The sequence below is a fragment of the Triticum aestivum genome, chromosome 6A, assembly GCF_018294505.1.
Source record: "Triticum aestivum cultivar Chinese Spring chromosome 6A, IWGSC CS RefSeq v2.1, whole genome shotgun sequence".
In the NCBI taxonomy this organism is placed as follows: Eukaryota; Viridiplantae; Streptophyta; class Magnoliopsida; order Poales; family Poaceae; genus Triticum; species Triticum aestivum.
In genome coordinates this window covers 55334245-55351514 of record NC_057809.1, presented here as the reverse complement: position 1 = coordinate 55351514, position 17270 = coordinate 55334245, and the positions used below count along the sequence as shown (strand labels likewise).

Sequence of the window (17270 nt, the reverse complement as noted above, 5' to 3'; positions counted from 1 at the left end):
TATGAAAAAAGAAAAGGAAACCAGGCCTATGTGAAAGCCCACGTAAAAGTTGTTTGTGTGCAAGTACATTGCAAGGCCTGATTTGGCGTATGGCCTCTGCTAAGGGCATGTACAATGGTTGATAAGATAGTCTTATCTTAAGTTTTACATTTAATTTAGAGATGACAAAAAAATGTCTACAATGGGTCATCTCTTAGCCTTATCTTCAATAACTAGCAATTTCTAAAAATGTGGTGAGACATATTGTGCTAAGAGATCATCTCTTGTCTTATCTTAAATAAGAGAAGACAAGCCTTCTCTTATGAGTTCTCTCTCCTCTACCACATCATTTATCCTACGTGGCACTCCTAAGATAGCACCATTGTACATGCCCTAAGGTCTCCTGGGTGCTGGAAATTCCCTCTCGTCATTAGCGCGTGCGTGGGTGGATTAGTGATACGCCGCTGCCGTCGTGTGCCCGTCTCGCCTACCCGCCTACCGCCTCTACTATCCCTGCCCGCGATTCGGTTCATACGGCAACGCAGGCTGATCCTCTCGCCAATTCTTAAGACTGCAGCCAACGAATTGACCAAGGTTAATATACCTTTACTAATCCCTCTCAGTTCTCATCTTGTAGTGTTATAAATCATATTTTATTTATTTTGGCTGTGTGATTTGTGATGCATTGCCACGCTAGGTCATAGGCACCCACAAACCGTTTGAAAGCTCGGACCGATCAATGCTTCCTCGAGCACGGCTGCATTGGTAAGCAGTGATGGTTATTACGCGTCTGCCAACGACAACCAGCCGATCTACTTTGACCTAGCGGCAGAGGGGACGGTGAGGGTCTAGGTTTTGTTCTCTAGGTATGTATTTTGACAACAGAGATCAATTTTTCCTAATACATATGACGCCCGGATAATTAAGCTACAGTAATACCATGCTAATGGTGACATGTCTTCATTTTTACTGTTGCTAGTCCCAGGTTGGTTATTACCGATTCAAATTTTAACTTTAAAATAAAGTCAAACAATAAGGATTTTCAAATGTCAAAACTAAAATGTGAAAAATGTGAGAAATAATTCATAGATAATTACAGTGCTGAACCAATATTTTTACAAAGTGAATAAATGCCCTTAAATGAATAAAACAGGGGCTAAAACCATTATTAAATGCTTTTAAATAATAAAAAAATACAAACCTATTTTATTATTGTACCAAACTAATTGTTTCTCTGGCCTGAATTGCAATAGTAATTAAGGTACAAGTTTCATATTTTATAACACTATTTTACTATTGAAGATTAAAATGAAAATAGAAATAAATAAAAAGAAAGTAAACAGAAACTAACCTACTATGCACCGGCCTTGATGTGAACAGGCAAGGCCCAGCCCACCTGGAGCTCGTCCCCAACCTCTCTGTTCATCAGAGGCTGGGTGGACGCCGCGCCATCGTCCGTGGCCATGGATGGCCACGTGCCGAACATCTAGCCCCACCCTGGCGTCTATAAGGCCCTCCTTGACCCCGTACGCGAACCCTAGCCCCCCTCATCTCACCCTCTTGTGCCGCCATCATCGTTTTTGTTCGTGCCCGAGCGGCTGCCCGCCATGGCCATCATCGTAGCCGCGGCCAGCACGCTTGCTGTCGCCTGAGAAGATGTGCAGGAAGACGGACGTACTCCTCTACTTCGTCTACACCACCAGATTGACGCTGTAGAACTCCAACGCCGCCGCCCGCTTCATCTTCTTCCTCGGACGCCGCCGGACATCCTCGTCAAATTCGCCGCCGTCAGCCGCTCCTAACCTTCCACCGGCCTTTCTTGTGCCCCGCGGTGAGCTCCTCGGCGATTCCCCCTAATTTCCCCGTCGATTCCATGATGTATCTGAAAGATATGAAGCGTTCCTACTCCATCGAGGGAGCCGCGTGGTAGTTTATATTGATGCGTGGTCGAAGCCTGGCTTGACGTACAAGGTTATGACAGAAAGAGTTTGGGTAGAATACAAGAGAAGGAAGGAGGTTGAGATTACAACTCTATATTCTAACACCCTCCCTTAATCTCAACTAACCTAAGTTAAGATTACTCTTGAATTCTTCAAATGGTCTTGCTGGTAGTGCTTTTGTAAAACCGTCAGCCACTTGATCCTTAGAAGGAATAAATCGAATCTCAAGTTTCCTTGCCGCAACCCTTTCTCGTACAAAGTGAAAATCAATTTCTATGCGCTTTGTCCTGGCATGGAACACTGGATTTGCAGACAGATATGTTGCTCCCAAATTATCACACCATAAACATGAGATACGATTCTTCTTGATTCCCAATTCCTCAAGAAGTGATTCAACCCAAATGATCTCAGCAGTTGCATTAGCCAAAGACTTGTATTCAGCTTCTGTACTTGAGCGTGACACAGTAGCTTGCTTTCTAGCACTCCAGGAGATAAGATTAGATCCAAATAACACTGCAAAACCTCCAGTTGATCTTCTGTCATCACTACATCCTGCCCAGTCAGCATCAGAGAATGCACTCACAAGAGAAGAATTAGACCGTTTGAAATGAAGTCCTATTCCCATAGTATGTTTCACATATCTCACAATCCTCTTGACAGCTGACCAATGTGCAGAAGTAGGTGCATGAAGATATTGACAAACCTTGTTGACAGCAAATGAGATATCTGGACGTGTGAGAGTTAAATATTGTAGTGCTCCCACAGTACTCCTATACCTTGTACTCTCCTCCTCTTGAAGTGGCTCACCCTCATATGCTGAGAGACTTTCTGAGGAGGATAAAGGTGTAGGCATTGGCTTGCAATTTTTCATCCCCATGCGAGACAGAAGCTCAAGAATATTTTTTTCCTGATTTAACACAATACCATCTTGAGTTTTCTTGACTTCAATACCCAAGAAGAAATGCAAATCACCTAGGTCCTTCAAGGCAAACTCTGAGCTCAAATCATGCAAAAGAGCATTAGTAGCATTTTGTGAAGAACTTGCAACTATGATATCATCAACATATATAAGCACAAAAATGACTACTCCTGCCTTGTTGTAAATAAACAAGGATGTGTCAGCCTTGGAAGCAACAAAGCCAAGATATTTTAACTGTGAGCTCAATCTGGAATACCATGCTCTGGGTGCTTGCTTTAGACCATAGAGTGCTTTATCAAGCTTGCAGACATACTGTGGCAATTTCTTACTCTCATACCCAGGTGGTTGTCTCATAAACACTTCCTCTTCCAGAACACCGTGCAGAAACGCATTCTGTACATCTAGCTGCCTTAAACTCCATCCTCTGGATACAGCAATGGCTAACACAAGTCTGATAGTTGCAGCTTTCACAACGGGACTAAAGGTGTCCTCATAGTCAATGCCATAACGTTGCTTAAAGCCCTTTGCAAATAGAAGTGCCTTATATCTGTCAATGGAGCCATCTGCCTTCTTCTTAATTCTATACACCCATTTGCAATCAATAATATTTTTACCTCTCTGATTTGGTACAAGATGCCAAGTCTTATTCCTCATGAGCGCAGAATACTCCTCATCCATTGCCTTTTTCCATTTAGGATCATCAAGTGCATTCTTCAACGATGTTGGTTCTCCTGAAATACACAACATTCCATATGGTATAGTTCCATCTTTCCTAATTTTAGGATTCTGTATACCTTTCTGTAGCCGGGTCATAACACGTGAAGAAACCTCTCGCTGCACCGCTGGTATACTTGCCACAGAAGATCCAGGAGAATATGCTGATGCAGTGGACTGATTTGTTGTCATATGCGCAGGGGATCCTGTGGCTTCTGGTGTGGCTGCCCCTTCTGCAGGCACTGGCGCAGAGGATCCGCCACCCGACCGCGACTGGAGGCGCGCGTGGTGGGGGGAGGATCTGGTCCCGCCGCTGGTCCCGCCTGACGCTGGCGCGCGGGGCGAGGGGGATTCGGCCCCGCTGCTGGTCCCGCCTGAAGCTGACGTGGCAGCACGGGAGTGGCCCGCCCTGGATCCAGGATTGGAGCCATTAGGGGCTTGATCCGAGGCGGATGCGGTCGCGTGATCCGAGATCTGCGCGCGTGCAGGGGTGGCAGGCGCCGCCAGATCTTCTTCGTCATCTGTGCCAGCTTCGTCTCCTTCCTCAGCATGAAATATAGGATCAAAACCAGCCATATTTTCGAGATCTTGGTCATTTTGAGCACCGTTTTCTCCAGGGACCTGCACAGGCATAAGAGAAAGACCAGTACCAGCAGGAATATCATCACATTGGTTAGTACAATTGTTGTCGCCCCCATGATCAAAAGACCGAAGATGTGAAGGAAGAAGAAGAATTTCTTTGCGGAGAAGTGCACCAGCATTAGGATGAAGGGATGCAAAGGGAAACACGGACTCATCAAATACAACATCTCTGGATATATACACCCGACCAGTAGGAACATCAAGGCACTTGACCCCTTTATGCATGGGGCTATAGCCTAAAAAGACACACCGTTTTGAGCGGAAAGCGAGTTTGCGTGTGTTGTAAGGCCTAAGATTGGGCCAACAGGCACAACCAAAAATACGAAGAGATGTATAGTTGGGTGTGACACCAAGAAGTCGTGTAATGGGTGTTTCAAATTTGATAACTTTACTTGGAAGCAAGTTGATGAGATATGTAGCAGTTAAGAATGCTTCATCCCAAAATTTAAGCGGCATGGAAGCATTTGCTAACAAGGCAAGCCCCATATCAACTATGTGACGGTGCTTTCTTTCAGCGGATCCATTTTGTTGGTGAGCATGAGGACAAGATACATGGTGTGATATGCCAAGCTTTTGAAAGAAAGAGTTTAGTTTTTCATACTCACCACCCCAGTCACTTTGCATAGCAATGATTTTAGAGTTCAGTTTGCGTTCAACAAGATTTTGGAAATTGAGGAAAACTTGGAATACATCAGATCGCTTTTTCAACAGATAAATCCAAGTAAATTTACTATAGTCATCAATAAAACTTACATAATAGGAAAATCTACCAACTGAAATAGGAGCTGGCCCCCATACATCTGAAAAGATAAGTTGTAAAGGGGCAGTAGACACACTAGTAGAAATTGGGTAAGGTAATTGATGACTTTTTGCTTGTTGACACTGATCACAAACTAGCTCACTACTAGGCTCATAAGAGAGTTTATTTTTGCTAAGAACATATCTAACTATGACTGAAGATGGATGACCTAAACGACTATGCCACCTTGATGTAGATAGCTTGGTGACAATATTTGCTTGTTTATTGGACCATGAAGATGATGATGATGATAATGATATGAGTGGGTAGAGTCCTCCCACGCACCGTCCTCTAAGAATGACTCTCCTTGTTTTCAAGTCCTTAACCAAGAAAAAATAAGGATAGAATTCAATAAGAACATTGTTATCAAGAGTGAATCGATAAACGGAAACAAGATTTTTAGAGGTTTGAGGAACATGCAAGACATTGGTCAAGTGTAAATTTTTCACGGGGGTTTTAACAATTGAACTACCAATGTGTGTGATATCCATACCAGAACCGCTTGCCGTGCGAATTTGGTCGCCTCCATTGTACTTCTCCCGCATCGTCAACTTGTCAAGTTCACCTGTGATGTGGTTTGTTGCTGCACTGTCGGCGTACCAGTTGGTGTCCACGCCATAGGAGACTGCATGCACCTGCTTTTCTTCCTGGTCGTTTTCTTCATAACGCCACCAGCAAACTCGTGCACCTCCTGGATGGTGTCTGTAGCATATCTGACATTCTGGATAGTCATGCTGTTGCTCACGAGCCTGCTGTTGCTGTTGCTGTCGAGGACGGCCTCTAAATCCGCCGCCTCCATTGGAGGAAGACGACTGTCGGTCACCGCGGTCACCACGATCACCACGGCCACGGCCTCTTCCTCCACGCCCGCGAGATCTGCCACGGGACTGGCCACGGCCTCTGTAGACCGCATTAGCGGATGAATAGAACCCGCCTGAAGATGAGTCGCCTAGCATCTCCATCCTTTGATCAAAGGCAGCAATCTGGGCAAAAAGATCGTCGGCTGTGATGATGTTTTTGACAGCGCCGATCGCCGCCACCACGGGGTCGTAGTCGCGGTCCAGTCCGGCCAGAATATAGTCCACCATCTCCGGATCAGATACGGGACGACCTGCAGCAGCTAGTTCATCCCCAAGACTTTTCATCTTCGCCATATACGCCGAGCTTGACATCGAGCCCTTCTTGGTATTGGTGATGGCGATTCTCAGATTAGTAATCCGAGACTGAGATTGTGAGGCGAAGAGATTTGTCACCGTTGTCCAGAGCTCAAAGGTGGAATCTTTCCCAACAACTTGTGCAAGAATTTCTGGAGACATGGAATTGAGAAGGTATGATAGAACCTGCTGATCTTTGGCGATCCAGGGTCCGTATAGGGGATTCGGCTCTAGGGCCGTGGTCTTGTCTGCCTTCGTGATCTCCACCATCTTGGGTGGAGCGGCATCGGTGTTGTCCAGGAGCCCCGTCACCTGCGCGCCTCGCAGGGCTGGGAGGACCTGCGTCTTCCAGAGGATGAAATTACCTCTTGCGAGCTTCTCAGACGGCGGCAATCCAAGGTTGAGGGAGACGCCGGCGGAGGAAGCCATGGAGACGATGATGTGTGGTTTCTAGGGTTTTGGATTGTGGCTAGATGTATGAGAAGAGGTGGCTCTGATACCATGAAAGATATGAAGCGTTCCTACTCCATCGAGGGAGCCGCGTGGTAGTTTATATTGATGCGTGGTCCAAGCCTGGCTTGACATACAAGGTTATGACAGAAAGAGTTTGGGTAGAATACAAGAGAAGGAAGGAGGTTGAGATTACAACTCTATATTCTAACAGTATCACCGCTCCCCGCAAGCGCCGAATCTCGCCGTCGCCGTGGACGACGTGCCTCTCGTTGCCGAGCTCTCTGAGCCTCCCAGTGTCTTCCGTCGTGCCTGTAGTGACCTATAGCTGCTTCCTAGATGCTCCTTTTGCTCACCCTCGAGCTGCAACTGATCCGCCATAAACACCATGCTCCGACCGCTGCTACTCTTGCCGCAGTTGCTGCTCTTTGGTATTGCCGCTGGTTGCCGCTGCTACCTGCTCTCGCTGTAGCTGCTATTGCTGGCCATGGCCTTGACCATGGTCAAGAGCACCATGGGTGTTCTGTGTGTGTGTGACCGGCTGGGCAATTGCCATGGAGACCGGCCCTGATTAGATTAGGGACTAAGCCCTCTCTAGTACTAACACACCCCATTTTGAGTCTATTACATGGGCCCCCACTAGGTAAATTGTTTACTAAAATAATTTGAACACATGTCCCACTGACATATGGGTCCCACTTCTAAATAGAACCAATTGGTTAAAATAGTTTAACACCAGTCCATGACATGCGGGCCCTTTGACCATGTTGACTAGTCAACGTAGACTGAGTCAGCTGCTGACTATGCACTGTTGACTTTTACCTTGACCCATTGTCAGCCACACATTACACCCATGGGTACACTTCTCTGTGTACCCATAGCATTTAGTATTTATTTGAATTTTGAATTAAATAAAATAATAATTTTAGAAAATGTTTAAAACTTCGAAATTTAATGTAAAATAAATTGTAACTCCGATGAAAATACTTTGTACATGAAAGTTGCTCAGAACGACGAGACGAACTCGGATACATAGCTCGTTCGTCTGCCACGCATCCCTAGCATTGTGAACACGCAACTTTCCCCCTCCGATTCTTCTGTCCGAAAAAGCAAAACACCGGGGATATTTTCTCGGATGTTTCCCCCCTTCACCGGTGTCACCTCATACCGCGTTAGGGCACCCCTAACACCGCTACTTGTCATGTCATGCATCATTATGCATCTGTTTGCATTGTATTCATTGTTTCTTCCCCCTCTTCTCTCTGGTAGACTACGAGGCTGACGCTGCTGCTGGTGCCTCGTCCGACTACGTTGTTGACGACCCTTACTTGCCAGAGCAACCAGGCAAGCCCCCCCCCCTTGATCACCAGATATCGCCTAATCTACTCTCTATACTGCTTGCATTAGAGTAGTGTAGCATGTTACTGCTTTCCGTTAATCCTATCCTGATGCATAGCATGTCCTTGCTACTACTGTTGTTACCTTTACCTGCAATCCTAATGCTTAGTATATGATGCTAGTTTATCATCAGTGGCCATACATTCTTGTCCGTCTGCCATGCTATACTATCGGGCCGTGATCACTCGGGAGTTGATCACGGGTATATATATATACATAATATATGATACTTGTGGTGACTAAAGACGGCTTGGCTCGTAGGAGTACCCGCGAGTGATTCACGGATTGGGTCCAAAAGGACGTTTGTCCCGACGGCCCTCTGAGTGGATCTTTGTGGCGAAGCAACAGGGCAGGTTGAGACCACCTAGGAGAGAGGTGGGCCTGGCCCTGGTCGGCTTTCGCGGTTATTTCAAAATAACACGTTTAACGAGATCTTGGTATTTGATCTGAGTCTGGCTACTGGCCTATACACACTAACCATCTATGCGGGGACAGTTATGGGCACTCGACGTCGTGGTATCAGCCGAAACCTTCATGACGTCAGCGACTCAGCGGCGCGCGCCGGGTTGGACTGGAATGCCTACTCTTGTATAAGGGAGGCTAGGTCTACTCACCGGCCGCGTACGCAACGTGCAGGTGTGCAATGGGCGATGGGCCCAGACCCCTGCGCCATAGGATTTAGACCGGCGTGCTGACCTCTCTGTTGTGCCTAGGTAGGGCTGCGACGTGTTGATCTTCCGAGGCTGGGCATGACCCAGGAAAATGTGTCCGGACAAATGGCATCGAGCGTGTTGGGTTATGTGGTGCACCCCTGCAGGGAAGTTAATCTATTCGAATAGCCGTGATCTTCGGTAACAGGATGACTTGGAGTTGTACCTTGACCTTATGACAACTAGAACCGGATACTTAATAAAACACACCCTTCCAAGTGCCAGATACAACTGGTGGTCGCTCTCTCACAGGGCGACGAGGGGAGGATCATCGGTTAGGATTATGCTATGCGATGCTACTTGGTGGAACTTACCATCTACTCTCTTCTCCTGCTGCAAGATGGAGGTTACCAGAAGCGTAGTCTTCGACAGGACTAGTTATCCCCATCTTATTCCGGCATTCTGTAGTTCAGTCCACATATGATACCCTTATTCCATTTGATACCAATGCATACATATGTAGTGTAGCTCCTTGCTTGCGAGTACTTTGGATGAGTACTCACGGTTGCTTTTCTCCCCCTTTTCCCCTTTCCTATATCCGATTGCTGCAACCAGCCGTTGGAGTCCAGGAGCCAGACGCCACCGTTGATGACGACTACTACTACTCGGGAGGTGCCTACTACTACGTGCAGCCCGCTGACGATGACCAGGAGGAGTTTAGGAGGATCCCAGGCAGGAGGCATGCGCCTCTTTCGATCTGTATCCCAGTTTGTGCTAGCCTTCTTAAGGCAAACTTGTTTAACTTATGTCTGTACTCAGATATTGTTGCTTTCGCTGACTCGTCTACGATCGAGCTCTTGTATTCGAGCCCTCGAGGCCCCTGGCTTATAATATGATGCTTGTATGACTTATTTTATTTGTAGAGTTGTGTTGTGATATCTTCTCGTGAGTCCCTGGTCTTGATCGTACACGTTTGCGTGTATGATTAGTGTACGGTCAAATCGGCGGCGGCACAAGTTGGTATCAGAGCCGGCTGCCTGTAGGAATCCCCCTTCCACACTCCTTGGCCGAAGTTGAGTCTAGTCGATAAAAATTGTTTTACTAACTTGGTTGTGCGGTCCTTGGGCCCACGTCGCCATCGGGTGTTATTAGGATCTTTTATTCCTCGATCTATACTCTGGGACTCTGATCTCTCTTCTATTCGGGATAAATGATTTTGCTAAAATCTAATTCTAGGTTCTCGTTACCACTTCCTGCCGGAGAACCCTTTCATTACGGAGGATCGACTGCTTCAACAGAAGATTCTGACAATACTCTCCGATATTTTCTCGAGACCGTGTGCCTGTTGCTTTTGCAATTCCCTACCACCGAAAATTCCCTATGGATAAATACTTACACCTGTCGAACTTACTTTTATTCTCAGTTGGTCTTGTTATTACAAGATACCCTGAAATACTCATCGTTGTTTCGATAATCCTTTGAGCTTACTGCCTTGGTGTTCTTTGTCACCTGAGTACCCCTACGGATAATTCTCACACTTATCGAGTATCCACTCATCCCCCAGTTGTTCATGTGTTTCACAATGGTCATCGAAATACTATTCAATCCTCCAAAAATCCTTAGTAGCTTATTGCTCTACAATACTTGTCTGCTTGCATGATGTTTGCTTTCCATATGTCTGGCAATATTCGTTAGTATCCTTAGGCACTGTCATTTTGATCCCTTTGATTCAACATGAGTGCGAATGCACGCAATCATCAGTTGATCCTTTTAAATTATCTTCCTGGCTCAGACGTCATTTTAAACATGAGCTGGTTCTCAACAAATCCAATTGTCGTCGATTGTACCCCTAAGGCTATTCAACTTATCCATCCCTAATCAGAACATTGCTTCTGATCCCTTGATTTGAAAATCATAATTCCTTTGCATTTGAGCTCTGGATTAGTCAGTTATTTCCATAATCCAATACCTTTGCATTATTACTTCCTCTGGTTGTGTGTCGATGCTCACATCAGCTCTGTTATGGACTGGCAGATCCTTTAATGGATTTTATCCGACAGTGTCCTTCATATTCAATAACCTTGTAAGCCTTCCCTCGGATACATAATGCCTTTGGTAAATTGTATCATCTACTTTCTCAACCTTGCTCTACTTTCGAGCTGGTGATATTTACTCTTGAAACTTGTGGTATATGTTTCTAAGAAGCCCCTATGGGTTGAACATATGCCTTCTCTAAACCGTGTGAACTCAAAAGTTTTCACTGTTGGGGAACGTAGTAATTTTGAAAATTTTCCTACGCACACGCAAGATCATGGTGATACATAGCAACGAGAGGGGAGAGTTTTGTCTACGTACCCTCGTAGACCGGAAGCGGAAGCATTAGCACAACGCGGTTGATGTAGTCGTACGTCTTCACGGCCCGACCGATCAAGCACCGAAACTACGGCACCTCCGAGTTCTAGCACACGTTTAGCTCGATGACGATCCCCGGACTCCGATCTAGCAAAGTGTCGGGGATGAGTCCCGTCAGCACGACGGCGTGGTGACGATCTTGATGTTTTACCGTCGCAGAGCTTCGCCTAAGCACCGCTACAATATTATCGAGGACTATGGTGGAGGGGGCACCGCACACGGCTAAGAGATCAATGATCAACTATTATGTCTATGGGGTGCCCCCCTGCCCCCGTATATAAAGGAGTGGAGGAGGGGGCCGGCCAAGGAGGTTGGCGCGCCCTAGGGGGGAGTCCAACTCCCACCAGGAGTAGGACTCCCCTTTTTCCTATTAGGAGTAGGAGAGGGAAGGAAGAGGAAGGAGGGAGGAAGGAAAGGGGGGCCTGCCCCCCTCCCAATTCGGATTGGGCTTGGGGGGGCACACCCCCTCCCTTGCTCCTTTCCCCTCCTTTCCACTAAGGCCCAATAAGGCCCATATACCTTCCGGGGGGGTTCCGATAGCCTCCCGGTGATCTGGTATTGTCCTAATCTCACCCGAAACCTTTCCGGTGTCCAAATATAGTCGTCCAATATATCGATCTTTATGTCTCGACCATTTCGAGACTCCTTGTCAAGTCCGTGATCACATCCGGGACTCCGAACAACCTTCGGTACATCAAAATATATAAACTCATAATGAAACTGTCATCGTAACGTTAAGCGTGTGGACCCTATGGGTTCGAGAACAATGTAGACATGATCGAGACACGTCTCCGGTCAATAACCAATAGCGGAACCTGGATGCTCATATTGGCTCCTACATATTCTACGAAGATCTTTATCGGTCATACCGCATAACAACATACGTTTGCTCCCTTTGTCATCGGTATGTTACTTGCCCGAGATTCGATCGTCGGTATCTCAATACCTAGTTCAATCTCGTTACCGGCAAGTCTCTTTACTCGTTCTGTAATACATAATCTTGCAACTAACTTATTAGTTGCATTGCTTGCAAGGCTTAAGTGATGTGCATTACCGAGAGGGCCCAGAGATACCTCTCCGACAATCGGAGTGACAAATCCTAATCTCGAAATACGCCAACCCAACATGTCCCTTTGGAGACACCTGTAGAGCACCTTTATAATCACCCAGTTACGTTGTGACGTTTGGTAGCACACAAAGTGTTCCTCCGGTAAACGGGAGTTGCATAATCTCATAGTCATAGGAACATGTATAAGTCATGAAGAAAGCAATAGCAACATACTAAACGATCGGGTGCTAAGCTAATGGAATGGGTCATGTCAATCACATCATTCTCCTAATGATGTGATCCCGTTAATCAAATGACAACTCATGTCTATGGTTAGGAAACATAACCATCTTCGATTAACGAGCTAGTCAAGTAGAGGCATACTAGTGACACTTTGTTTGTCTATGTATTCACACAAGTATTATGTTTCCGGTTAATACAATTCTAGCATGAATAATAAACATTTATCATCATATAAGGAAATAAATAATAACTTTATTATTGCCTCTAGGGCATATTTCCTTCAGTCTCCCACTTGCACTAGAGTCAATAATCTAGATTACACAGTAATGATTCTAACACCCATGGAGCCTTGGTGATGATCATGTTTTGCTCGTGGAAGAGGCTTAGTCAATGGGTCTGCTACATTTTGATCCGTATGTATCTTGCAAATCTCTATGTCTCCCACCTGGACTAGATCCCGGATGGAATTGAAGCGTCTCTTGATGTGTTTGGTTCTCTTGTGAAATCTGGATTCCTTTGCCAAGGCAATTGCACCAGTATTGTCACAAAAGATTTTCATTGGACCTGATGCACTAGGTATGACACCTAGATCGGATATGAACTCCTTCATCCAGACTCCTTCGTTTGCTGCTTTCGAAGCAGCTATGTACTCCGCTTCACATGTAGATCCCGCCATGACGCTTTGTTTAGAACTGCACCAACTGACAGCTCCACCGTTTAACGTAAATATGTATCCGATTTGTGATTAGAATCGTCCGGATCAGTGTCAAAGCTTGCATCAATGTAACCATTTACGATGAGCTCTTTGTCACCTCCATATACGAGAAACATATCCTTAGTCCTTTTTAGGTATTTCAGGATGTTCTTGACCGCTGTCCAGTGATCCACTCCTGGATTACTTTGGTACCTCCCTGCTAGACTTATAGCAAGGCACACATCAGGTCTGGTACACAGCATTGCATACATGATAGAGCCTATGGCTGAATCATAGGGAACATCTTTCATTTTCTCTCTATCTTCTGCAGTGGTCGGGCATTGAGTCTTACTCAACTTCACACCTTGTAACACAGGTAAGAATCCTTTCTTTGCTTGATCCATTTTGAACTTCTTCAAAACTTTGTCAAGGTATGTGCTTTGTGAAAGTCCAATTAAGCGTCTTAATCTATCTCTATAGATCTTAATGCCCAATATGTAAGCAGCTTCACCGAGGTCTTCCATGGAAAAACTTTTATTCAAGTATCCCTTTATGCTATCCAGAAATTCTATATCATTTCCGATTAGCAATATGTCATCCACATATAATATCAGAAATGCTACAGAGCTCCCACTCACTTTCTTGTAAATACAGGCTTCTCCAAAAGTCTGTATAAAACCAAATGCTTTGATCACACTATCAAAGCGTTTATTCCAACTCCGAGATGCTTGCACCAGTCCATAAATGGATCACCGGAGCTTGCACACTTTGTTAGCTCCCTTTGGATCGACAAAACCTTCCGGCTGCATCATATACAACTCTTCTTCCAGAAATCCATTCAGGAATGTAGTTTTGACATCCATCTGCCAAATTTCATAATCATAAAATGCGGCAATTGCTAACATGATTCGGACAGACTTAAGCATCGCTACGGGTGAGAAGGTCTCATCGTAGTCAATCCCTTGAACTTGTCGAAAACCTTTTGCGACAAGTCGAGCTTTGTAGACAGTAACATTACCGTCAGAGTCAGTCTTCTTCTTGAAGATCCATTTATTCTCAATTGCTTGCCGATCATTGGGCAAGTCAACCAAAGTCCACACTTTGTTCTCATACATGGATCCCATCTCAGATTTCATGGCTTCAAGCCATTTTGCGGAATCTGGGCTCACCATCGCTTCTTCATAGTTCGTAGGTTCATCATGATCTAGTAGCATGACTTCTAGAATAGGATTACCGTACCACTCTGGTGCGGATCTTACTCTGGTTGATCTACGAGGTTTAGTAGTAACTTGTTCTGAAGTTTCATGATCATCATCATTAGCTTCCTCACTAATTGGTGTAGGTGTCATAGAAACCGGTTTCTGTGATGTACTACTTTCCAATAAGGGAGCAGGTACAGTTACCTCATCAAGTTCTACTTTCCTCCCACTCACTTCTTTCGAGAGAAACTCCTTCTCTAGAAAGGATCCATTCTTAGCAACAAATGTCTTGCCTTCGAATCTGTGATAGAAGGTGTACCCAACAGTTTCCTTCGGGTATCCTATGAAGACACATTTTTCCGATTTGGGTTCGAGCTTATCAGGTTGAAGCTTTTTCACATAAGGATCGCAGCCCCAAACTTTCAGAAACGACAACTTTGGTTTCTTGCCAAACCATAGTTCATAAGGCGTCGTCTCAACGGATTTTAATGGTGCCTTATTTAACGTGAATGTGGTCGTCTCTAAAGCATAACCCCAAAATGATAGCGGTAAATCTGTAAGAGACATCATAGATCGCACTATATTAAGTAAAGTACGATTATGACGTTCGGACACACCATTACGCTGTGGTGTTCCGGGTGGCGTGAGTTGCGAAACTATTCCGCATTGTTTCAAATGTAATCCAAACTCATAACTCAAATATTCTCCTCCACGATCAGATCGTAGAAACTTTATTTTCTTGTTACGATGATTTTCAACTTCACTCTGAAATTCTTTGAACTTTTCAAATGTTTCAGACTTATGTTTCATTAAGTAGATATACCCATATCTGCTTACCCATATCTGCTTAAATCATCTGTGAAGGTGAGAAAATAACGATATCCGCCACGAGCTTCAACATTCATTGGACCACATACATCTGTATGTATGATTTCCAACAAATCTGTTGCTCTCTCCATAGTACCGGAGAACGGCGTTTTAGTCATCTTGCCCATGAGGCACGGTTCGCAAGTACCAAGTGATTCATAATCAAGTGGTTCCAAAAGTCCATCGGTATGGAGTTTCTTCATGCGCTTTACACCGATATGACCTAAACGGCAGTGCCACAAATAAGTTGCACTTTCATTATCAACTCTGCATCTTTTGGTTTCAACATTATGAATATGTGTATCACTACTATCGAGATTCATCAAAAATAGACCACTCTTCAAGGGTGCATGACCATAAAAAATATTACTCATATAAATAGAACAACCATTATTCTCTGATTTAAATGAATAATCATCTCGCATCAAACAAGATCCAGATATAATGTTCATGCTCAACGCTGGCACCAAATAACAATTATTTAGGTCTAATACTAATCCCGATGGTAGATATAGAGGTAGTGTGCCGACCGCGATCACATCGACTTTGGAACCATTTCCCACGCGCATCGTCACCTCGTCCTTCGCCAGTGTTCGCTTAATCCGTAGTCCCTGTTTCGAGTTGCAAATATTAGCAACAGAACCAGTATCAAATACCCAGGTGCTATTGCGAGCTCTAGTAAGGTACACATCAATAACATGTATATCACATATACCTTTGTTCACCTTCCCATCCTTCTTATCCGCCAAATACTTGGGGCAGTTCCGCTTCCAGTGACCAGTCTGCTCGCAGTAGAAGCACTCAGTTTCAGGCTTAGGTCCAGACTTGGGTTTCTTCTCTTGAGCAGCAACTTGCTTGCTGTTCTTCTTGAAGTTCCCCTTCTTCTTCCCCTTGCCCTTTTTCTTGAAACTAGTGGTCTTGTTGACCATCAACACTTGATGCTCCTTCTTGATTTCTACCTCCGCAGCTTTTAGCATTGCGAAGAGCTCGGAGATTGTCTTATCCATCCCTTGCATATTATAGTTCATCACGAAGCTCTTGTAGCTAGGTGGAAGTGATTGGAGAATTCTGTCAATGACGCAATCATACGGAAGATTAACTCCCAGTTGAATTAAGTGATTATTATACCCAGACATTTTGAGTATATGCTCATTGACAGAACTGTTCTCCTCCATCTTGCAACTATAGAACTTATTGGAGACTTCATATCTCTCAATCCGGGCATTTGCTTGAAATATTAGCTTCAACTCCTGGAACATCTCATATGCTCCATGACGTTCAAAACGTCGTTGAAGTCCCGATTCTAAGCTGTAAAGCATGGCACACTGAACTATCGAGTAGTCATCAACTTTGCTCTGCCAGACGTTCATAACATCTGGTGTTGCTCCAGCAGCAGGCCTGGCACCCAGCGGTGCTTCCAGGACGTAATTCTTCTGTGCAGCAATGAGGATAATCCTCAAGTTACGGACCCAGTCCGTATAATTGCTACCATCATCTTTCAACTTTGCTTTCTCAAGGAACGCATTAAAATTTAACGGAACAACAGCACGGGCCATCTATCTACAATCAAACATAAACAAGCAAGATACTATCAGGTACTAAGTTCATGATAAATTTAAGTTCAATTAATCATATTACTTAAGAACTTCCACTTAGAAAGACATCCCTCTAATCTTCTAAGTGATCACGTGATCCAAATCAACTAAACCATAACCGATCATCACGTGAAATGGAGTAGTTTTCAATGGTGAACATCACTATGTTGATCATATCTACTATATGATTCACGCTCGACCTTTCGGTCTCAGTGTTCTGAGGCCATATCTGCATATGCTAGGCTCGTCAAGTTTAACCTGAGTATTCTGCGTGTGCAAAACTGGCTTGCACCCGTTGTAGATGGACGTAGAGCTTATCACACCCGATCATCATGTGGTGTCTGGGCACGACGAACTTTGGCAATGGTGCATACTCAGGGAGAACACTTTTATCTTGAAATTTAGTGAGAGATCATCTTATAATGCTACCGTCAATCAAAGCAAGATAAGATGCATAAAAGATAAACATCACATGCAATCAATATAAGTGATATGATATGGCCATCATCTTGTGCTTGTGATCTCCATCTCCGAAGCGTCGTCATGATCACCATCGTCACCGGCGCG

At 44.9% G+C, this 17270-nt stretch overlaps 1 pseudogene; it reads right to left on the bottom strand.

Moving 5' to 3' along the window:
* The window catches only part of LOC123131978 (uncharacterized), a 62699-nt pseudogene that overhangs the window by 723 nt on the left and 44706 nt on the right, over positions 1-17270 (bottom strand).